General features: G+C 47.4%; 1 protein-coding gene across 14 annotated transcripts in view; it reads left to right on the top strand.

Annotated features, from left to right (window-relative positions):
- The window catches only part of LOC147440459 (tRNA-splicing endonuclease subunit Sen2-1-like), a 121113-nt gene that overhangs the window by 20556 nt on the left and 80252 nt on the right, over positions 1 to 20305 (top strand). For 10 of the 14 annotated variants that reach the window (XR_015190400.1, XR_015190393.1, XR_015190394.1 and 7 more), the window contains exons 2-3: positions 19226 to 19286; positions 19557 to 19641. The exons of 3 other annotated variants lie outside the window; for them this stretch is intronic. The gene's annotated coding sequence lies outside the window, so the exon portion shown is untranslated. The remainder of the gene's footprint in view (positions 1 to 19225; positions 19287 to 19556; positions 19642 to 20305) is intronic. One more of the 14 variants, XR_015190403.1, reaches the window with a different exon arrangement.

Genomic DNA, 20305 nt, shown 5'->3' with positions numbered 1-20305 from the left:
CGAAAAATCCTGTCCATCATCCGGTTAAATGTCGCAGGAGCATTGGTTAAGCCAAAAGGCATCACCAAAAACTCAAATAACCCAAAAGTCGTCCGAAAAGCTGTCTTGTAGACATCTCCTGGCGCTATCCTGATCTGATGATATCCACTCTTCAAGTCAATCCTGCTAAAGCACGAGGATCCCTGTAACCTGTCGAGTATATCATCGATCCTAGGAATCGGAAATCTGTTCTTGATGGTGATTTCGTTGAGAGTGCTATAATCGATGCACATTCTCCAAGATCCGTCTTTCTTCAAAACCAACAACACTGGAGAGCAATACGGTGAAGTACTAGGCTGGACAAGACCCTTTTCCAAGAGGTCTTTCACTGAGTTCATAATCTTTTCATTCTGTACTCGGCTCACACGATAAGGTGGCCGATTCGGTGGCGTGCTTCCAGATATCAGATCAATGGTATGATCTTCAGGCCCTCTCAAAAGCAATCGGCATGAGCCTGGAGAAAAAAAAATCTTGGCGTTCTTTTCTTCAGGTCAAAACATATTCAACTTTTATCCATCGTTCAGTTCTCCCAAAAGAATGAGTAAGAAAACTGAAGTTCATCAAGTACAATCTCTAAGCCCTTCATTTATCAAAGTCGCTTTCTCGGCCCGGTAGTCAACCACGGCGTAGTTCTTGTGGTACCAAGGGATCCCGAGTAGAACGTCACTCGCGTGCCCTGAACACCCCTGTCATTGCAAACGAAGTTTGCCAATGCTCGGTGTAATGGCAACATCCCATCCGGGTGCCAGTCGAACTACCTCCGCCTGTGGCGTCAGTCTGTCAGGCGTAGTTCCAAATCGAGCCGCCAATTCCAAGTGAAAAGAAGTTGGCCTTGGCTCCTTCAAAAGAGCTTCCTGATCCTTCACTTTGCCCCAAAAAAAAAAGCGGCAAAGTTTGTACTTTCATTCATTTGATTCGGTGCAAGTCCCACGCCATGTGGTACCAATTCTACTTTTCTATCTGCCTTTTTTGCCACATTCCTCAGCTGCTCTCAAACTCTTAGGCCTGTCGTCGTCTTTATCATTCTGTTCTTTCTGTGCCTTATCAGGGCACTCTGCGGAGATATGTTGATGTTCCCCGCATCCAAAGCACTTCCCCTCTCGATGAAGCGAGCTCTCTCCTCAGGAGTAAGCTTGGGTCGTGCATCCTTTTTTTTTCTCTGGGTTGCTCTTTTTCATTCTACTTTCATTCCCAGAAGTCTGTTCGGCTCGTTGTGTCATGGCCTCATCTGTGCGGTAGGGCAGACTGCCTGAGTGAATGGCAAAGCCCCGCTTCGCATGACTCATCAACTCCTGAATAGAAGCTGACTTCTGTTCCAAGCAGTGATCTTGGATCTCTGTAGGTAGACCCAAGGTAAACCGCTCAATCTGTTCTGTGAACGAGATCTTCTTGAATGAAGAGGCGGGTAGAAAAGAGCTCCAAAATCTTTCACAATAAGAATTCACTGTATCGCTCTTGGTCATCCGGAGATGGTTCCAAGCAACTCGTATATCTCGCTCAAACTCTTGAGTCAACCAAGAAGAAATAAAAAGCCTCTTGAATTTCAGCCATGTAACTGGCACAGTCTTGCTTAATAGAAGCGTGGACCACCAAGTGCGAGCATTCCCCTTAGAGTAAGAGGCAGCTCTCTGAATCTTGGAGTGCTCTGAATAGCGTCCTCCCGCGAAAGCGATGTCAAACTGCTGTATAAAAGACAAAGCCTTCGAAGCATCTGAGTATCCTGAAAAGTATCAAACTTGATTGAGTGGCCACCTTCCTTAAACTCTCGGACTTTCTTGCTTTTATCTTCGAGAAAGTCATACTGGTTGGCTTTGTAAAAATTCTTCTTGTTCGCATAAAACTTTCCGTCATCGGAATCTGAGCTGTCTGTAGACGAGTCCTCAGTAGAACTGTCAGTCTCTGGGCGAGATGTAGCCTTCTTTGCCATTTTCTTGCCCTTTCCGAAGCTTTGTTTCTTGCTTCGCTTTTTGCCTTTTCTGTCTTCTTCGCTCTAATCCGAGGAGCTAGAAGAACTGTCAGAAGAAGAAGAAGAAGAACTGGGTACTCCTTCAAATCGAACACGCTTCTTCCGTTTCTTTGCCTTGTCAAATGTCAACCGACGACCCAAATATCCCGGGAAGTGAGTGCCTTTCTTCTGCTTTTTGCCGTGCTTTTTGGCTTTCTTTTGCGTGTCAAAAAGCTGAGCAATCCGTGCATCAACCACGTTCTCCAGTTCCTTCTCCGTATATTTGTTGGAGGCAGAAGGTTTCTTGAGAGCGGGTTTCGGGAGTGGTGTTGTGGTTCTCTGCCACTCCATCTGTACCTCTTCCAAAGAGGTCTGGTTCATATATTTTGCCATCTTCGGGTCCTTGGCAAAATTGAGCATCATCTTTGTTGCATCGCCGATCAACTGGCGACGCTCTATCTCTCGCCGCTCCGCCTAAGTAGGCCAAGGCGGGCCATACTCTCTGCCTGAATCTTCGTTGTGATCCCAGCCCGCATCTCCAGATGCAGAGGGAGTCGATTGATCATTGCCTGAAGCCATAGGTGCCGCGGAAAAAAAATTCGGAGATCGGATTTCCCGTAGAAGAGAAATCGGCCGTGCTCTGATACCACTGTAACAGACTTGGACACTCCAAGTCAAGAATCAACCGCGACAGCACCAAATAACCACTTCAAAACAATTCACAGATCACAATAGATTTGCACTGGCCCGACGGAGTTCCGTGCCTAGAGATATTGGCCCCAAAGACTGGCGCCCCTTTCGGTATTTCTTTTTATATTAATCAATCATCAAAGTACAAGAGAGCGGTTAGGGTTTCACTCTCAGACTCTGCGTCCAGATGCTCTGAGAAGTGAGGCCCTCACCACTAATTTAAAGGTTACAAGGGATGCCCAAAAGCAGAGCCCCAAAAGCTTTTAAAATCAAAAGCATCAGTTCTCTCTCTCTCTTAGAGAGTCTTTTCTCTTTTTTTTAAAAAAAAAAGCAAAAGCAAAATTCGCGTCGCTCATCATTTTCCAAATTTAAAAAAAAAAAAAAAAAAAAAATCCGCCTCCGCGATTTCCGGAATTTAGGGTTTTTGGCGAAAATTAGGGTTTGCAGGAATTTTAGGGTTTCTAACAGAAATTAGGGTTTCTGCTGTCCGCCACGTCATCGCTTTGTGACAAAAACAGCAAGGGGTAATGGCTGAAATGTGTAGATTTAAAGAGAAACTTCGCCAGCAAGGCACCGGATGCCAAGGCCGAGTAGGTGGTGGCAAGATTTGGGGTCCAGAAGCTGAGCGCTGCCCCCCTACTACAAAAACGCAGGTCAATTTGCAGCCCACTTTTGTTGCACTTTTTGGCATCAAAAACCTTCTGTTTGCTGGAAAAACAAAGGCTTGATGGGTACCCTAGGTGCCCAACAACTTGTGGAAGGTGTCAACGACACAAAGTGATCAATAAAACCGCCGAAAATGGGTTGAAAACCCAAAAACGCAGTTCTGGCTGAAAAATGCAGATGGAGCAGAGGAGGTTTCCCGCGATGAAATGATCCCAAAAGTGAAGCGCTAGCAGCTTGATGCAAAAACATTGACCTGATCAGCAATAACGCAGGTGGAGGAGGATCCTCCGCGACGAAAAACGCAAATCTCATCGTGCGCCTGGTTGTTTGCAAAACGCTGGCAGAATTCGCATGAATACGTTGGTTATGCTGATCTTCGGAGGAGAACCTGATGCGGAGATGCGCTGTCCTAGGCCATGGAAAGCCTAAGCTGCTGATACCATGTGAGAGTGCGTGTGTGCGGAAGCGTGAGAGAGGGGAGAGAGAGAGACAGAGACAGTAGACACAAACGCCAGAGATGGTGAAGAGGGGGCGATCAACCCCCCATGACTACCATGAGCAGAAGACCCAATGCAATCAGATGTGTGATCTCTGTGAGATGTGGAAGTGGGTACCCCCTTGGCCCCATAAATAGGTGTCCAAGGGGAGGTAGGGCAAGGCTTAATAAAAATCCCCATGACCCAACAGAAAAATGATATATGGAAATATATGTGGGTGCCCGGACAAAAGTGGGCGGCCGATCCCAAACTCGGGCGGCCGGACCAGGTACAACCTAGACTATGAATGGCTAGCGTGGAGACATACTAGCCGTACATGTATGCCCTAGACATGTGAAGCAGCTGAGTGGTGTAAGTCTAACAGTGTTCCTTTTACTTATGGAAGAGAGAGCCTTCTGTTCTTTTAGTGAGAGTGTGCAAATGATCACAAACAAAGTGAATAACACTGTGAATGAAGGTGCTGAGAGAGAGAGAGAGAGAGAGAGAGAGAGAGAGAGAGAGAGAGCAGACGGTTGTCAAACCCTCCTCCAAGGGCCCCACTCTCTATGGCGAGAGAGGTCTATGCTATTGATTGCACAAATCTGGTACAATGATCTAGATACAATGAACTTGCCGACGATGTCGACGACAATGATGACGACGATGAGACGGGCTGAAATCTGTAAATCTGCTAACTGCTGAATTCTGACACTGTGTCGGCGAGGACGGCAACGGCGACGACGCGACGATGATGCGCTGAAAACGTAGATGCTAAAATCTGCGGACATCGGCTGAAACTGAAAACGTTGGCTGATCTGATCGTGCGGCGAGGATTTGCTGCGGGTAGGTGACATCCGCGAGGTTTGGGCTGATCTTGTGGAGTAAGTGTTGAAAACTGGAAACCTGATGTGCTTGGGCTGAATTGTCGCTATAAACTGCAAAATGCTAGGCACTCTGCAAACTGGAAATGCTAGGTGAACTGTAGCAAAAACGCTATGCTGATCTGCAATCTGAAATTGCTAGCTGCTGAAGTCTGAAACGCTGGCTGATCTTGGAACTCCAAAAACGCCAGGTTGGTCTTGTGGCTGAAAATGCTGAGTCTCCTGCCGGTTCTTGCTGAGAAGGTGCACTGCCAGTTGCTGGAACTCTACTGCCTCTTCTGCCAGAAAGTGCTAGCGCTAGGTTTCTTTTATAGAACTTAGCAAAGTTGCCCTACCCAATTTCCCAACAAAGTCACTTATTAATAATAAGTGAAAAATGGATAAAATAGGGATAATGGGTTCTATGCACTGTAAAATGCTCATGACGGGTACTAACTGTCATGGTGATGATCATGCTGTGTGCAACCAGAGGATATGCAACTAATCTTAAGTGCCTTGACATGCACGGCCTGCGCACAGGCTCACAAAGGTGCTAGAACACTTCCTAAGCTGACCTGAACCCTGGACCTGAAGTAGCTTGTCCACATACACATAGGGTTAGATGTGCACGTGACATGTATCCAACAGTTTGACATTGCCTTTTTGGGAGGGCGTTTTTCAGAGCACTCTAAGCTACGAAGAGCGGCGTCATATTTGAAAGGGAATGCCCAGACATGGTGATCTACCCTATTGCTATGCAAGGAAGCACCAACTAAGTGGTTGCAGTTCAAACGAGTTTTCATTTCTTCATGGCTTACACAGGAATACAAACAAGACGTGATCATCGTTTGGAATCATCTGAGGATGACCAAGGGATGACACATTGGATACCTATCGCGAGAGATTTTGGATTCTTTTCTACGTGTTTCTTCCTTTTTAAAGATAACCTTCAAGCAACAATTTGAGCGGTTATACTTCCCAAAGAGATACAAAGTTATTGCCTACAGAAGAAGTCTGAGTCCATGCAACGATTCATGGGACACACCAAACAAGGCTCTGGTATGCATGCTGAACTCTCACGTACCCTACAAACAGACTTGTGGCAATGAGAACTGGACAAGAACCGACTAACAGTAACAAGAAGAAGGGGAAACAACAGAAAAAGAAACCATCCGGTCCTAGAGTGTCAGCCGAGCGGTAAGTCGAGTATTACAAAGAGGACAAATGTTATGGATGCCGAAAACAGGGGCATGCTCTTGCGAAGTGCCCTAATAAAGCGTCCAATGATTAGGCTGAGGACAAGCTAGAGAGTTTCAAAGCAACAAAGGAGTGAGCAAAGAAAGGAAAGACCAAGGCAGGACTAGTACCAGATTATGTGGGGACCGACCCAAAACAGATGGATGAAAGTATGGAACGGGGGAGCCAAGGCCAACTTCACCTCGATTGAATTGGCGGCTCGACTTGGGATTATGCTCGAAGAAATGGGACCATGGTCGAGGCAGTTCTAGCGGCACCGGGACAGGATGTTGCCATTATACCTGTCATAGGGAAACTTTGGTTGTATTATTAGGGGTATGTAGGGCACGGGGACTTCTACAATATGCCTTTCGAAGGGTGTAACATCCTTTTGGGAATTCCCTAGTACCATAAGAATGGCATTGTGGTGGACTCTAGGGCTAGGAAAGCGACATTGAAGAACGAAAAGGGTAGAAATATTGAACTTGATGTAAAATTAAAGGGCGTGTCCGTCCCACTTCTAGGCAATGGGTGTTGGAGAAAGATGTCATGCTTTGCAATCCTTGGTCGATAAGTGTGCAAAATGTGGTGCCATCATGAAAGCTCAGAAAAATATTGATGGACATCCTGGTAATAAAGAAAGAAAAGGCAAGGAAAAAGTTGCAACACGTTATTAGGGAAGTTCAAAAACTATCCACCTATGGATGCAAAGTAGATGGAAGAATGTGAATTGGTAGAGTCACCAAATGTATTGCAGGTCATGACACGTGCTCAAAGAAGGGTGATGTTGGAGCTAGCACTTCCCATGTACTGTAACGAGACGAGCACCACGCGCCAACGGAAAAGAACAAACTGAACAACTTTAGGCACTTCAATTAACATCTGAACTGAAAGAGATGCACGACACACATGACGCAAAGTGGCGGAGTTTTACCTCGAGAGAGCACTGGCCCAGACCTTGGCGCCCCTTTCGGTATTTCATTATATTACTTCAACTCAATACAACTTCCATGGCTCTGCCCTACATCCCCCGCGGGTAGATTGCCAGAGTGAGAGCCCATGGGTCATATTTAAAGGCCCTTGGCCTCTAAAACCAGTTGCAGTGAGAAAGTTCTAAAAACATTTGGTCCAAAAGCTGGCGCTGAAATCTGCCAGCGGGAAATACAAAAATCCGTACAACTGGCACGTTAGCACTGCCAACGCAAAATATGAAAATCTGCCATGTCAGCATTGTCAGCACAAAATTCAAAAATCTGCCACGTCAGCAGTCATGCTAGTATTTGGCCAGTTCGTACAGTATCTGCCACGTCATTGGTTATTTGTGCTCCGTATTTTTGCGTCCTGCTTAGCTTTATTACAGGTCCCATCGGATGGGGTCCCATAAGTTGGTAAAGACTTCTTCTGTTGTTTCTTCTTAGGGTTTAGGCCCCTCGGCCGGGATCTTCAAGATGGCTCGGGTCTTTAGTGGCTTGACACGTCAGCAGTTTGTGACATGCATACGGGTTCAATGCAATAAAGTGTACATTGCTTGACAGATCTTAAAGGTACAATGCTCACTTCTTTTTTTTTTCCGAGAAAAAGATCCTTCTATTAGTTAATGAAATTGCCCATAGGGCTACAACCACCTCTACAAGAGAGGGCTACAACAATCATGATGGGGAGACTCTCCCAATGAAAAAAACAGCATATGTACAATGAGATAAATCAAGAGATGGGAGGAGGGAAAAGCCACACAGGTGGACGGTAGTGCCATTTGGGCACAACCTGGACCATGGTGAAAAAAGGCCCAAGACGCCAAAGTCGAAGGAAAGCCTCTCTGCGCTCTCGCATGCGGTCGGAGCTGCCCTGGAGTCTCTCGAACTGTCCTCTGAGAGTATGGAGTAGCTCTAGCCAAAGATCCTGAATAGTCTCTGTTGGTGGTACAGGGCGAGCCTCAAAGATGCGGAAGCAGCGGCCCGCCATATGAACCAGAGTGTCAGGCTGCTGATGAGCTCCCAACACTCCTCTCTCACTGCACCACTCCTGTGGAGTAAGCTCTGTAGCAGGCTGGAGTGTAGGGCGACCCCCCTGCATCACTATCATCCTGCTGGTGGAGGATAGCTCAAACTGAAGTGTCGGGCCCGTGAGAGTGGACCAAGCAGCTGCCCCCCAAGTGTACTGCCGAGCTGTGGAAAGAGTTGGCATCAGCCGAAGCACACGAAGCCACACCTGCTGTGCCAAAGGACAGTCCCAAAGACAGTGACACTGACTCTCCACAAGATGGTCACAAGCTGCACATGCAGCCGAGAGACCACTATGTAGAAGCCAGCTCCCAACTGCTGTAGCTCGGAGTGCAACTAGCCACTGGAACAAAGTGACTCGCCTCTGTTGTCTGGAGTCCCACAACCTCTCCCAAAAAGCTGCGAAGAGCTCAGCTGTGAGACCCTCCTCCTGCCAATGAGGTGCTACAGCAGGACGAGCCTCTCTCTGCGCTGCCAGTATGTGCCGTCCCAGTCGAATAGTGTACTGAAAGAAAGGGACACCTGGATGGTCTATTGAGGAGAAAGGGTCCCTCCAAAGCCACTCTCCAGGATGCCACTATACTCATACCGGTGGACAATTCTCCCAAGCCCACAGTCTCCAGTCGCCAGTCTCAAGAGCTACTGGATCGGGGTCTATGACACAAGTCCTCCCACAGATGTCCACCACTCGGATCCTCTGAAAACAGCACTCTTCCACGTATGGAGCCTCTTTTGCAACTCGCTGTAAGCGTCCCTCACCCTGTAGCTCGAAAAACAGGGAGGGTATAGTCTTTGAGCAAGCCCAAACTGAGATGAGAACCTCCAGTCGCGTGAAGGCCCCCATCCATCTTGGTGCCGCTGACTCGAGAGGTGTGAGCTACTCAACTGGTACTGCCTCTGAGATGTCCTGACACATGCTCTGCACCCCTCTCATGCCCTGTAGCAGAATGCCTTGAAGCTCCTTTGGCAAATTTGAAAACTGTAGCCAGTCACCTAAAGAGTGTGCTGGACCCTTTGCCATGGGACCCCAGGAAACATGAGGCTGACTACCAACCAAGTGGCCTCTCTGAGTGCTAACCATGGGGTTCTAAACAAGGGGTTGTCTCAGGCGCTCCTCCGTACAAGTAGGCTGACGCTGCTCCGCAGTTGCTCCCAATATCGGAGCAGACTCACAGCGAAGCAGTCCTCCAGTCTCCTGCTCAAGCCAACTCTGCGCATCTCTGTGAAAATCCATCTAGTCGAGGGTGGCCAAGGGCCTCCAGCCTGAGGCACCCTAGCACTAAGCCGCTGAAGCAAGAACTCCTTCCAGGGCTCCTCTCCTGGAAGAAGTCCTCTGACGATAAACTTCCCAAGAAGGGCTCTGCTCTGCTGGGTTGGGTCTATGATCCTCAATCCTCCCTGAGAACAAGGAAGAATGATGACCTGCCATGCCACTTTGCACCCGGGCTATCTGAGTGTCACACCTTGACCAAAGGAAGTTCTTGATCAGCCTCTCTACCTGGCTGATACAAGAACTCGAAAAGATCCAACAAGCAGTGATGTACCACATAGTAGCCAACAACACCTGGTGGGCCACTACAGCTGTGCCTGCCAAAGAAAGTCGTGCGGAGCTCCAATATAACAACTTCCTCCTGATGGACAGGAGGAGGGGAGCAATCTGTTGCTTGGGAGACAAGTCCAAACCAACCTGATAGCCCAAGTACCGAACTGCAGTCCCTCGGGGAATCCACCTGAAATCCTCACCTGGCATTCAATCAGGCGTAGGAGCACTACCAACCGAGAAAGCCACTGTCTTTCTCCAGTTGATCAGTGCGCCTGATGCACAACAAAAAGTCTCAAGAGCCTGCTCACACCTGTGCAGGTTGACCTCCTGGGCCTTGCCCATCCAAGTATAAGCAAGGTTGAGTCGTCTGCAAACTCAGTGTCTAGTAGCTCATCTCCCCAAATAGGGAGTGCTAAGCCACGTAAACCAACCTGCTGTGAAACCAAAAATGTCACGTGACACATCCAACCCTATGTGTCCGTGGACAAACTACAACATGATCAGGGTTGAGTCAGTCCAGTCAAGTCTAGATTAGAAGTGATCTGACACTTTTGTGAGTCTATTCGTAGACCGTGCATGCCCAATCACTTAGTGTAGATGCATATCCTCTGGTTGCACACATCATGATCATCAGTAATCCCATAAGAATCCATTAGAATGAGTTAGGGGATTTTTCCAGTGCATTTAGCCTATTTTCCCTATTTTTGACATTTTTCACTTATTATTTTTAAGTGACTTTCCAACAAAAGTAGGTAGGGCAATTTTGCTAAGTTTGTATATAAGCAAACCCAAGTTAGCACTCAATGGCAAAAGAGGCAGCAGGAGCTCCCCGCTTAATAGGCACCTTCTAAGCAAGAACCCCCATCAGTACCCCCAGCGTTTTTGGTTTCATCATCGCCATCAACCATAGCTGGCATTGCAGATTTGCTTCATCGCCACACCTCCTACAGTCCCTAGCGTTTTCAGCTTGTAGTCCTCGCCAACACTCCCACATGTTCAGCGTTTTCACTAACGCTATCAGGCAGCCCAGCGTTTTTGGTTTCAGCCCTTGTTGCAGCAGATGCAGCAGCGTTTTCAGCCTTGAAGACGATAGCAGATTCAGTCCTAGAAGCATTGCAGAAGATCTCCATTTTCAGCCCTCAAAAACGCAGCCAAAACAGTCATTTTCAGCAACCGAAACAGCCCCGAAATTCAGCAGATAGAAGACCGCAGATTTCAGACCTTAAGTCGTCGTCATCGTCCCCGTCGTCATCACCGACATAGCCTAGACTTGCATCAGTCTCATGCATACCATTTGTACCAGATTGTGCAATCATAAGTAGACCACTCTTGCCGACGAGAGTGGGGCCTTCAGAGGAGGGTTTTACAACGTCTCTGGTATCGTATCTCTCTTCTCTCTCTATCTTTCAGTCTCATACACTTGCACGCACAGTGTCCATTCACTTTGTTTTTGATCATAGCATTCTCTCATTAAGAATGGAAGGCTCTACCTTCCATAAGAACGAAAAGGAACCTTGAGCACAGTTCGGAGCACTCATCTTGAGCAAAGTGCAAACATTCATTCCGCTGCACCTAACAAAAAACGTGCTCATCGCCTCAGCATAGAACAAAAAGAGGAAGGGGGCAACAGCCTTGTCTGACCGAACATGTGAGCATGAAACGATCACCTCTACCTCCTGACAAAAGTACCTGACTGTGTACCCGTCTGTACAGAGCTGACACACCTCTGATCCAAGCATCTGAGAAGCCCATCCTGCATAGAGTGCCCTCCAAAAAGTCTTAGTCAACTCCGTCGTAGGCCTTCTCAAAATCGAGAAGAAGTATCACCAGATCCTCACCCGGAGCCGCGCGAGGGCAGAAGCCTCCCAAAAAGTAAAGATGTTGTCAAGGATACTATGCTCCATGACAAAACGTGTCTGTGTCCCATATATAATACTCTCTAGAAGTGGCTGAATCCTCAAACTCAAAGCCTTGGCAATAATTTTGTAGGCTGAGTTGAGGATGGTGATGGGGCGCCACTGTCGAATCTCATCCAAGGAGCCACACTCCTTGGGAATGAGGTAAATCATGTCCTCACTCATGCTATCAGGCATCTCTCCCTGTGTGCAGGATGAAGTGAAAAGCACTGCAGAGATCTGAGCCAAGCAAGTCCCAATACTCCAAAAAAGAGATGGGAGTCAAGCCATCCTCACTTGGACAGCTACCACGGGGGAGTGCTCTAAGAGCTGTGTAGCTCATCTAACTGAAGAGGAAGCTCAAGCCTCTGGCGCATCTCCTTAGTCACAAGACAAAGCATCTGTGCCCGCACCTGCTCTCTGCATGCATCCTAACGTGACAGTAGATCACGGTAGAAGTCAGTAGCAACTGCACGCATGTTCTCTGGCTCTAAATCAACTGACCCGTCGGGCCTCCTCAACTGGCTGACCTTGGCATGCGTATGCCGGGGTCCCACTGCCTCAAAGAAAGCGCCTGTCACTCTGTCACCCACCTGGGTCCATTGAGATGCCTGTCAATGGAAAGCAAACTTATGGCGCCTCTCCTCTGTGCTGACGAGCTCCTGGCGAGCCTGCTGTGACTGCTCCTCCAACGAAGGACTGTTTGGATGCTGCTCCTGCATCCTTTGCAAGGAAGCAACGCCCCGTCGGAGAGGCTGCTCCTCCTCTCATGCTACAGCCAAGTGAGCTGAAGACTCCTGAAGAAAGAATCGACTAAGCTGAGCAAACCCTGAGGCCACTTTGTCAGCAGGAGAATCCTGCATGTCTAAGCTCTCTGTCCAAAGAGCCTCCACTTGCTCTGTGAGCACAGAGTCCAGCAAGACCCTCTCAAGGATGCATAGCATTGTGCTTCCCCTCCTCTGCCTATCAGTCACTGTGAGGATCACTGGTGCATGGTCCGAAAAGGAAGTCCCTGCCAGAATGCTGACTGTCCCACCCAAGTCACAGAAGTGGTCACTAGTGTAGAAGCGATCTATCCGAGATAGATTCACGCCTCCCACTCTGCGGTCCGAACGAGAGAAGGCCAGGCTGTCTAGGGGCCTCACAAAGCTAGAATGCTGCCACACATCTGAAACCCGCAGTCATACAAAACCTCTCTCAAGCTGCCAGCTCAACTCCATGCACAGTAGTATGGCTACCACCAATTCTGTCAGAGGGGTCCTCCAACATGTTGAAGTCACGCCCTACATGTTGAAGTCACGCCCTATGCACCATTGCTCTGCCTGCGGCGGAGACTCAACAATTTGAGACCAAAACTCTGCACGTGCACTCGCCACATTGGGCGCATAGATGTTCAGGAAGCCCACGAGACAACCCTGAAGCTGCATAGTGATCCACTGAGCCCTGCCTGGCACAATAATCCGTCTGCCCACAATGGCCTGCTGCAAAGAATCCGCAATAGTCATACATACCCCGCTCTGGATGCCTCCAGATCCAAATGCAATTGACCAAAAAGTCTCATATCGTCCACGCAAAAGTTGACCACAACGTCTAATGCGGCTCTCACACAGATGATGCTCTTGTAGCATAAGAAGGTCAATCTCTCCTCCCACAAGGCATCGCTAAAGCTCCTGACACAGTCGCCCCTCTGACGCTGAAACTGGGGCCCACCTAATCCCTGTACGTTCCATGAGACGATCCTAATGGGGAGCGAGAGAGAGCTGATGCTGCCACAACAGCTAACCGTGCTATCTTCGAGGCAGGCTTGGATGGGGAGTAATCCGCATCCGAACGTCCTCGAGATAGGTGTGATTGCAAAGAGTGTCTAGCCCCAGCCCAAGTAGACCGAGCGGTGCGTAAAGCAACCTCCTTTGTCCAGGAGTCCTCATGTATGTGTACATAGCATATCTGGCTTTGCGTGTCAGCAAAGAAGTGAACCACAATGTGTCTACATCCTGCTGCGCCTGGAGGTGTCACAGAAAACTTGGCCAATGGCCAAAGAGTCTGTAACCCCTACGTCTCCCATGTGATGAGAGAACTCTAGGGCCTGTGCCTGCAGCCACTCCAACACTGAGTCTATAGTCCACTCAGACTGGTCCCTACCGCATAGGGGAAAAGAGAAGCCAACCGTTGAGTTCAAGGCCTCTATCCCCCTAGCTGCAAGGAACAATACATGAACTCTGAAGCAGGCTATCTCAAGGTCTGGTGAGGGGTCGCCGAGAAACCGTGTAAAGTCGTAGGCAAAGAAATCCCAACGACGATGAATGTCAAAGCTCGTCAGACCACGAGGAAGTGCTGCAAAGGGAGACGTCTGCACCATAAGAGGGGATCCCAAGAAAGACTGTTCCTCTCTCGCCAAGCGACTCGTGAAAAAGGTGTTGCAAAGAGATCTCCTAGCAACCAAGGAAGGCCCTGCCCCCAGGGACGACTGCGGGGCTGGAGCTGGAGGAGGTGAGGGAGCAGTGGGAGAAGAGGGAGAGAGGGGGCGAGGGGGATCGGCAAAGGTAGGAGGGCGAGATGGGGTGGACGGAAGAGGGGGGGGGGAACTCGGGGGGAGGAGGGGCTGTCGAGGGTGAGGTTGAGGTGGAGGTTGGAGCAGGGACCTCGCCCTGCTGAAGAGGGTCGAATCGGTTTCCCATGGGAACCCACTGCTGCTGGGCAGGAGCCTGAGGACCACTCTGAGTGCCAGGCTAGCGCGGTGGCCCCTGCTGATGTTGACCACGAACTTGTTGCCAGCCCTCCTTCGCTTGAGCCCCAGGCTTCGAGGGTGGCTATGCCTGCGTACTTTGTGACTTTGCCGGTTGCTGCTGGTGAGCCCTTGAGGGGTGGGGCTGGGCCTGTGGTGTAGGTCGGGGTCTCCTCCGTGGACAGGCCTTCGCAAGATGGCCCATCTGTCGACAAATGAAACACTAATTTGGGAGGCCCGAATACTCCACGCTGTGTCGGAACCAACCCCCACTCACCTGAGGAAGTCGGATGACCTTCGGGAGAGTGTGGGTGTCCCTAACCAGAACACGTACCGAGGGAATGCCGGCCGCCTTGGCAGCTACTGAGGCTGCTGTGCGAGGTGTCTCTAGGACAGTCCCAATCTCTGAGCTTATCCAGGACAAAAGTGGTAGGTACTCCCTCCTCAAACCAGGAAAGCAGACAGAGATGGGAAGGTCTGCCTCCTCTACCAGAACATCTGAAGCTGGGTCAAAACAATGTTTCCACTGTCGAAAGTGGGCTCGAATTGCTCGGATCGTCAAGAGGCTCATCGCGATGACCTTGGACTCCATCTCGCAGGTCTCAAACTCTATTTGATAGTAGCTGCGTCTGAGGAACTGAACATCCAAGATCTTGCCGACTACTGCGAGAAGGAGGGCCTGGAGAAGATCACACAGCTCTCCTCTGTTGGATCTAGTGTCGAGAATCTTGCAGATGACGGAAGTCGCCTGCAGGTGTTCCACCTCTGTGGCTAGGCTCGCTTGCTCCGTCGGTGAGAGAGCAAGTCGAACGGTGGGCTCAGCGGGGTCGGACGAGGGGACTTCATTGGAGTCCCTCTGTGGCGGAGCTTGAGCCTCCATCTGTGTTTGCTGCTGTGAAGAAAAGGTGAAGAAGCGGAGATGAATGGGGAATTTCCTGTTGGACCGAGCACGTCGAGGGTGCTGGCGAGGCCCATCAAGGAGGAATGGAGAGGCAACGGGCTAAAGGCAGTGGGCAGCGGCGGGGGGCAGGTAGGGCAGTTGGCAGGGCTGGTTAGCGGGCAGCGAGCAGTGGGCAGGGCAGGGTAGCGGGCAGGGCGTGCGAGGAGTGGGAGGGGAGTAGGGGGGGCGATGGCGAGCAGGGGGCGGGGGGGAGGGGGGAGAGATAGCAGCAGCGAGCTCAGTCACCCATAAACCTTGAGTTGGACAATACAATGCTCACTTCTATGATAGACATAAATGACAAAATATGAAGGTTTCATTAATTCATTTGTATCTATGTTTCATGACCTTTCTTGCAGATATATGTGATGATAAAAGGGTGTCGATTATCATATGTGGCATGCAATCGAGGATGTTTGCGATTTCAAGAGGGGGGTATGTCACGAGCAGTAACAGACACTAACCTTATTTGTTGGTTTCTTTCCCTTGATTTTTATTTAATTTTTGGGACCTCTTTTTGAAATTACAGATGGTTGGACATTGTATGGCGAGTGTGAAATGGCCGATGATTGAAAGTTTCACCCACAATAGTGAAGGCCAGGTCCGCACGAGATGGTTGGGCTGAACGACATTGAAATCTGAGTAGTAAAAGTGTGGCTAGGCTCAGTTAAAGTCATTTAGGCCCCTCACCAAGACTTCATAAGTTGGTGGGTACTAGGAATCAAACCAAATGGGTGCAGAGGACACTTGGCGGCTCCAGAGCAATATGCAAGGACAACTCAGCAAGGGGATCAATTTGGGAAAGGAGGGGGGACTGATTTTGATAATAAGTGACTACTATGTGTGTGAGTAGTTGCAAGTGATCACAACTTTAATGGAAAGCTTGCCTTCTCCTCTATCTTATGTAGCACGATGATTCTGCTTTCGTGCACCTCTCTCCCCTTTTGAATACAGAATTGTGATGCTCGCCTCAAGGGCTATTCATCTGTATATACTGTTCTATGGTTTTATTCGCGATTGCCTAAGCAAGAGCCTCTTGCACAGGTACCGAATTAGCTAATTGCTAATCCCAAGCAGGTACAGGTTGATTTAGAGACAATTCTCGCAAGAAATCTCAATCTAGTCGGTCCCTTGATATAGAGCGTGACCACCCATCGGGAGCCTTTCTATAAAGGCTACCTTTCTTTTGTACTGTGAGTTGCACATTAATATATAACTTTTACTTTACTTGGCTGTGTAGCTCTCTCCTAGTTAATAGGAGTGTGTCTTTTTGGTATCCTGTGTACCCCTCTCTAGTAGAGGTGGTTGTAGCCCAATGGGCAGTTTTATTAACTAATAGAAGTATCTTTTCTCAAGAAAAAAAGTTGCCTTCACATCCATTTGGACAAGCTCCATATCCTCTATGGATACTAGGCCAAGCATTGTACACAATGTAGTCATGTTGACTACTAGCAAGAATATTTCATCAAAATCAACTCCCTTTTGCTACTTGAATCCCTTCCTTAATTATTGCTTAGCTCCAGCATGAGCATTGCACTGCTACTCTAGCCAATCTGGGAATTTTCATCAATCAATAGTTGCAGAGTCGAAATCAAGAAGAAGTGATCAAGATGGATTGTACCTTGCACCAAGTTTGAGAGCAAAAGCACAAGCCTTGGAAGTTCAATATGCCACTCAACATTAAAAATTGGGTAATGTATGGCTTACTGCTGGGATTTTGCTAGTAATCTTGGGTGATTAAGAGCCTACAAGTTCAACCAAAAAATAGGTGAGGATTTGCTACTGGACGGGAGCGGTACGGCGAGGCTAGGGGCTGCTCTAAAAACGCTGGCCTTGCAGATGCGAAACGCTGATGGGCTGATGCTGAAAACGCTGAGTTCCTTGCTAGCAAAACGCTAGATCTTCTGAATTGATGAGAGGTTCTTATGCTTTGTTCCTCTGTTTGGTAACTGAAGCACTAGGGGCTTGGTGAGCAATGCTCCCTGCAGCCCCACGACTTGGGAAAAAGTCACTTATTAAATAAATAAGTGAAAAAATGTGTACTTGGCAGAAAAGGTTCTATGCATTGGAAAATGCTCATGATGGGTACTGATTGTAATGCCAGAACACTTCTTAGGCTACCTAAACCCTAGAAGTAGGAACAAGAAGTCCACATGCACAGAGGGTTAGATGTGCACGTGACATAAGTGCATCTGTTTACACAAAGCCAAAATCTCTGATAAGACCGCCCTTAAAAATGGCTTCAAAAGAAGGTTTTGAAAGATTTTGTGGCAACAACTTTCACACTTGGTAGACTGGGATCAAATTTCACCTAATGAAGAAGGGACTATGGGAAGATTTTCAAGGAAGCAACGAAGCTAGGCCACAAATATGAGAAAGATCAGCTCAAGAAAAATCACAATGTTCTAGGCATTATAGGTGAAAACCTGCATGATACTTACATTCACCACATAGAGAATTGTAAGACGGCGCAAGAAGCCTCGGAAGTACCAGACAAAACCTTCGGAGAAACAAGCTAGATATCAAAAATCACCTTATTCTTTCAATTTATCTGTCTTGAGAATGCAAGGAGTAAAAAAGCCTATGGATATAGGAAAAAAAACCTCTTGGCTTATTCATGCTTAGGAGTTCATGCACACTAACAAGGCTTCTAGGGTTCTTGTCTTAGAATACGTGAGCGTCTCCCAACAATCCCCCCTTCACTCTCATATTCGTGGAGTCATACAAAGGTTTGAAACTGGCAAGGATACAACATCCAAGGTTCTCTATGGATACATCTTGGATGGTTCACATACTAGAGAAAGCATCATGTACAAAAATCTCCAAGCCATTGAGATTCAAAAGGGCGAAAAGGAAAATATTAGACATTCACAGACATAAACCCATTTGTTGATGTGGCTTTTAGAACGCCCATTCTTCATTGGCTAAAGGGAGGTCGCCTTCGGTTGCTGTTACTGTTTCCTTGTGTTCTTCGACTTCTTCTTGTTGTTGTTTAATGAGTAGGGCTTTGCCGCAAAAAGTGCATTGTGGCTTGATGCTCGAGTGTGCCTTTGTGTTGTTCCTTACAGGAAGGTGACTTCTGCTATAGTTTCTCCCTTTTTGCTCGTATTTCTTACCTCTTCAGTACATAGCACTATTTGTGAGGGCCTCTGTTTTCTTCGTAAGACGTTTTTCCTCCTCAAGCAATGAAACTTCTCATCAAGATGAGAGATACTCTTAATTAAGAGAGCTATTTTCATATCATCATCAACTTGCTTGTTGATGCTAGCTAATTGTGCTAAAAGACTGATCTTTGATACCTTGCTTGTTACTCCAAAGGTTTTGTCCAATACCTCCCTTGCTTCCTGTGCCATCTTACAATCACCTATGTGATGTGTATAGGTATCATGCAGATTTTCTCCTATGATACCTAGAGCTTTGTGATTTTTGAATTCCCCTTGAGCTGAACTTTCTTGTGTTTGAGCCCTAGCCTCGTTACCTCCCTGAATGACTTCCCATAGACCTTTTTTCATCAGGTGAAATTTGATTCTAGTCTGCCAAGTGTGAAAGTTGTTGCCGCATATTTTTCAAAACGTTCTTTTGAAGCCACATTTAAAGGTGGTTTGACCAGAGATTTTTAAGTTCTCAAAAGTGTCTAAACCCTTTATAAGTTTTTTTTTTAATGGAGCTTTTAAAGGCTTTGAAGTTTGTGTACAGAGACATTCATAGGTCTACATACAAAGTTTTACAGACTGGACACATTCTTTTCCTAGCTGTCGTATAAATTCTTGGACCACGTATAGATGCATTGTTGGGCAATGCTGCTTGGGAAGTTACCTCTTCCCCACGATTGACTGGTGCTTTGGTTTCGTTTGTGATAGTGCTTGACGCGGATGAGCTCCCACTCATTGTCCGAGTGAGGTCTTACCTCTTGACTACGTCAAGGGCAGTGTCCATTCTCTTACAAAGGGGCCTCTCTCTCTCTCTCTCTCTCTCTCTCTCTCTCTCATATTATGCTTTCTACTGTAGATCTTGAATGCATCCTAATTATCACCAAGCCGGTTGTCATTCAGGATGTAGCTCGTCTTCTTCAGTTTTGTGAAATGAGATATTGTACCTACTTTTGTGTTCAGAGGTATTGAATTTGTTGCTAGAAAAGGGAGTTGAGGAAAATTGTGGCTAAAATGGTTGTGCTTCCTATTACTGCAAACTGACTTTATTTGTTTCTCAGACATCACGGATGCTCTAAATGACACAAAGAGAATACCAAATCTTCAGTTTTGTAAACCAATGTAAGTACTCTTGTAAAAGTTTCCTCTCTTACTTAATATACTCGCTTCCAACACTAGAAGCACAAACCTGGCTCCTAACACTATGAGTCCCCGCGCTACTGGAAAGGAGGGTGCGTCTTTCCGTGATTATTTTAGTAGGGGAGAATAGCGCCACCTCTCCCCGCACACTCGTCTAACGATTGTGTCGTGACTATTAATTAAGAAGTAAAGTCAAACAAGTTTTTATATGTTGATCTTTAATATATGGTTTGTTGTTGTTCCGTTTACAAGAAAAATAACCTAAAGTCAAAGGACGTGAATCATAAGGATCTCTTTCCAACGAGACACAACCTTTGCAGAACTACATATTATCAAGGTAATGCAAACTGTTGTCTTGGGTTGAGAGAGAGAGAGAGAGAGAGAGAGAGAGAGAGAGAGAGAGAGAGAGAGAGAGAGGAGAAGAAGAGAAGAGGATTTTTAACGTCGTGGGAAACTATCCCAAGAAACCTCAAAGATCTATTCGACGAGAGTTGAATACAAGACTTGTTATTCAAGAGGGAAATGGCATAACCAATCTACCATTTTTCTCTTTTTATTAACACACTCACACACCCACACACATACACACCCGAGAAGGGGAGAGAGAGAGAGAGAGAGAGAGAGAGAGAGAGAGAGAGAGAGAGAGAGAGAGAGAGAGAAAGAAAGATTTTTCACGTACATATATATATAGATAGGAAGATCTTCTATCAGTAGAAGATTGTGTTTTTGTTTGGTGCTGCGGTGCTGGGAGAGATCCTTAGCTCCCCAAATTCCATTATCCTCCCTGTGTTGGATTACCATCACTCCTTTAATGTTTTAATTTTCATCCTGTGTTGATCTATCCACCCAACCTTGTCAGAAGCCACTATAAGCCGCTAAGCTACTTGTGGAAAAAAGAGAGAGAGAGAAAAAAAAAGAGTTTGAAAATCGTGTTTTGCAATGGCAAACGTTTCCTTCCTAACCTTCACAGGTAAGGTGGGGGAAGATGCTTCGGATTTCCT

This window comes from Adiantum capillus-veneris, chromosome 15, assembly GCF_014529385.1.
Source record: "Adiantum capillus-veneris isolate H3 chromosome 15, ASM1452938v2, whole genome shotgun sequence".
Classification (NCBI taxonomy): Eukaryota; Viridiplantae; Streptophyta; class Polypodiopsida; order Polypodiales; family Pteridaceae; genus Adiantum; species Adiantum capillus-veneris.
The sequence above is the reverse complement of the archived record's forward strand: the minus strand, read 5'-3'. Positions and strand labels throughout refer to the sequence as shown.